Here is a 3,806-nt window from a genome sequence, read left to right on the forward strand (position 1 = left end):
TTGGAGACACTTTGTGAATTCATGTGTCTGACTCCAAAACACGAAAAGTGTTTGAGATGTTTTTTGTCCGTTGGCTTGTGGATTACTGTGGGGTCAACACGAGGAGCAGATTGTTCCTTTGGACTTTATTTGTCTTGTCATCATATGAAATAATGATATTCATGAGGTAAATCCACTTTCTACAAACCCTGCAGCTAACATGTTATTAAAATCATCCTTTCCTTGTTTCCCAGAAATCCTGTTTTATTTTCATCAACAATAAAAAGCGTGTGATGTGTATAAAAATGTTGGTTTCTCTGAGGTGTCAGGTTTGTTTCTGACTGTGAATCTGAACACATGTGCAGGATCAACGTGATGAAGACGCCTGCAGAGCATCAGTCATTCTGGTCTGCTTCAGCGTCACCGATCAGACTCGATGGTCTTTGGCTCTCAGCCCTGCAGACGCACAGTTTCATTGAAATCAGCTTCTTGATAAGCCCTCCTGCTGTGGAAGCTGAAACACTTTGATTTCTTGTTATAGACTCCCTTTGCCTCATAGGCGTCGGTTAGCTTCACCTGCTCCCTCTGCTTGATTTATTTTTCACGTGATGAAAGCAGCTGAGAAATGAACGAGGCGTTCTGGTGTGAAGACTGATGAACCCAGAGAACTGGGACACGCACTGTAAACAAAGGCCGAACGCACACTCGGAAATATTTACAGTCAAAAGTCTTTGATGGGAGTCCTCTGAGTCCATGTGGGGAGGAAGGAGATCATCATTAACTATGAATGAGCTAGCAGACAACCTGAGGCAGCGCTGGGCCAAACCTCTGCTGCTATCTGGTAGCTGTCAGTAAAACAAAGAGCCTTCAGATCTCCCCAAATTCAATCGTCTTTTTTGAAATCAAAGTGCAGACTATTAGCCTTGAAGAGTGCTTAGCACCCCTTCATGTTTAATTTGATGTGTGACCGGTTTAATCCTGCAAGTCTAAGAGTGTCTGAGAGAGAATCCGGCAGACTGTGAGGGGCTCTGATGGGGAAATTTGCAAAGGTTGAGAAAGCACGAACTCCTGTAGAAGGAGCTGGAGTAATAAAGCTGCCAAAGGACTCCTGATGCTTTCAGTCAGAGCTAAAAGTCTCATCGTCACAGGTGGGCTCATTAAAAAGCATCAGGACCACGGTGCATGCAGAGGCTCATTAGACATGGCAAGTCTGCCAAAGGTCCAGCAGAGGCTCTGGTGTCAGGTGGTACAGCAAACACCCACAGACAGGTGTGACAGGGCCACACGCTGCTGACATGAGAGGTTTTTACTTTACTAAGAGCTGCGATGCTGGCAGGAGACCACAAACATGAGTCCCACGCTTCATCCGGGAACTCTTCGCTCTGACGTCAGTCCAAGAGTGACACATCCCAAAAGTGGACAGTTACACACCATCACTGTGGCGGGGGCGTGGTTTGCTGGCCTGCTGCAGAGGAGGGGTGACACAGTGAGCTCTCTGGGCGGCACGGAGGCGGGGAGGGAGTGTACGGGACTGTTTTAATGAGGGAGATGTGTCTTATGTGTGTCCACAATGAGAAGGAGCAGATGATGCTGGGAGAGAGTCGGAGCGGCTGCGTCCGAGGCGGGCTCCAAAAAGATTATTTCTCAATAAAAGACAGTCTAAGCATTAACCAGTGTGTGTGTGGGTCCTGTGTTACAATCACAAAAGTGCTTCAACCGTATCAGCGTGTGTTCAACTTTCCTCTGCCGTCTAGCAGGGGCAGCAGTGAGTCGGTCCCATAGACTCCCATGTTTACAGCCTGATGCGCAGACTGTTTGGTCTCTGTGGATAAGCTCCTCCTCCATAACACCTGTACTGGGGAGGATGCTGTTAGAACTCACCTGCTTGAACTAGATTAGGGTTTAAAGTTGATATTATCATGGAAGTCTGAACTTGTTTAAACTTTTAAAGCCATGAATGTCCCACAGAGGAGTCGTGGATCTCAGTGCTCAGAATAAATGATCCAAGTTTCCCTGTGATGCCAGCAGTGACATCAGTGTGAACTCTTACAAAGGTCACTGTGAGGACCAGAGTGTGGTGTTCAGGTGGAAGCACGTGCACAGACACACACACACACTGTCGCGAAATCGATCAATGTAGAGCAGTGTCACAAACCACGGAGGCCCCAGAAAAGTGCAATCAAACGGTGAGTTTATTAACAGCCCGGAGAAAACATCAGCATGTGTCCTCTGACCAAAATACATGTTGTGGACACTTATAAAGCAGTGGGGTACACGCCCCCCCATGGCGTCAATGACAGATTAAAATAGGTTCCAGACATTAGTCACAGTTAATCGTACATCTTGTACATCTTTAATGGCTATAAGCAGACATAGAACTTCTCTTTTCTATAACACAAGAAATTACTGACTTATTGACCGTACTTGTAATAAAAGTTAACATAATGGAAGGATCCTCAAATGGACATCTTCAATCTACAACTTTAATGCAGTATCAATACTGTGAGACATATTATTAAATGGAATAATGCTGTAAAGAATGTTATTAATGCAGTTATAATGATGCAGATTATATGGCAGCAATAAAACAATTTCTGTATCTCCACAACACACACACACACACACACACACACACACACACACACACACACACACACACACACACACACACACACACACACACACACAGAGACACACACACACACACAGGTTTAATGTGCGTCCTTTGACATAAGAGCAGCTGATTTATTCCAGCGAGCAGCTCTCTGTCTGTGTGCTGATGAGCAGTAATGCCTCCCACATGCACAGAGCCGATAATTCTGGATGTTATTAGTCTGCTTATGAGCAGAGAGGCGGGATGCGGGATGATGCTTGATTGAAACTTTCACATTAAGTTCATGAAGTGCAGTAAAATTTTAAATCCTGCACACTTTCCTTTTTCCTTTTTTTTTTTTTTGTGTCCCGTTTGGATCTTTAGCCATCAGAATTGTTGTCTTAAGGCCAAGAAAGATCAGAATCAGAATCAGAATCAGAATGGGGTTTATTGCCAGATGTTGAGGTTTACAACATTAGGAAATTGCTGCGGTGCTTCAGTGCAAACATAGTGTCATAAATAGCACATAAATAGCACTTAAATAGACATGAAAAAAATAAAATAAAAGTAAGAATAAGAATTAAAAGTGCTATGTAGAAAGATATGTGCATGGGATATACATGAGATATGTACATGAGAATAAGAATTATGAGTGCTACGTAGAAAGATATATACATGAGTGCAGGTGGTGATCAGTGCCAAACATGGAATGATGCAGTGACACAGCGTAGGGTCATGTGTTAGTGGCGGGGACAGTCATACGGTTATTGTTCATGTGTCCAACAGCAGAGGGGAAGAAACTGTTCTTATGGCGATTGCAGTGTAGAACTGCATCATCGTCCGTGTTGGCAGGTTGAATTTCTTCAGCTGCCTCAGGAAGTACATCCTCTGCTGGGCTTTCTTGATGACGGAGGTGATGGTGGGCTCCCACTTCAGGTCCTGGGTGATGGTGGTACCCAGGAAGCGGAATGAGTCCACAGAGGTGATGGGGGTGTCAGTCAGGATGATGGGGGGGAGTGGGGCTGTGTGCTTCCTGAAGTCCACAATAATCTCCACTGTCTTCTGGGCATTCAGCACCAGGTTGTTGTGGCTGCACCAGGACACCAGACGTTCAACCTCCCTCCTGTAGGCAGACTCGTCCCCGTCCGAGATGAGTCCAATAACGGTGGTGTCATCTGCAAACTTGATTAGCTTGACAGACTGGTGGGTGGAGGTGCAGCAGTTGGTGTACAGG

The sequence above is a fragment of the Mchenga conophoros genome, linkage group LG20 (genome assembly GCF_057382185.1).
Source record: "Mchenga conophoros isolate Kocher_MC1m ecotype Shallow Benthic linkage group LG20, M_conophoros_male_GT1.1, whole genome shotgun sequence".
In the NCBI taxonomy this organism is placed as follows: Eukaryota; Metazoa; Chordata; class Actinopteri; order Cichliformes; family Cichlidae; genus Mchenga; species Mchenga conophoros.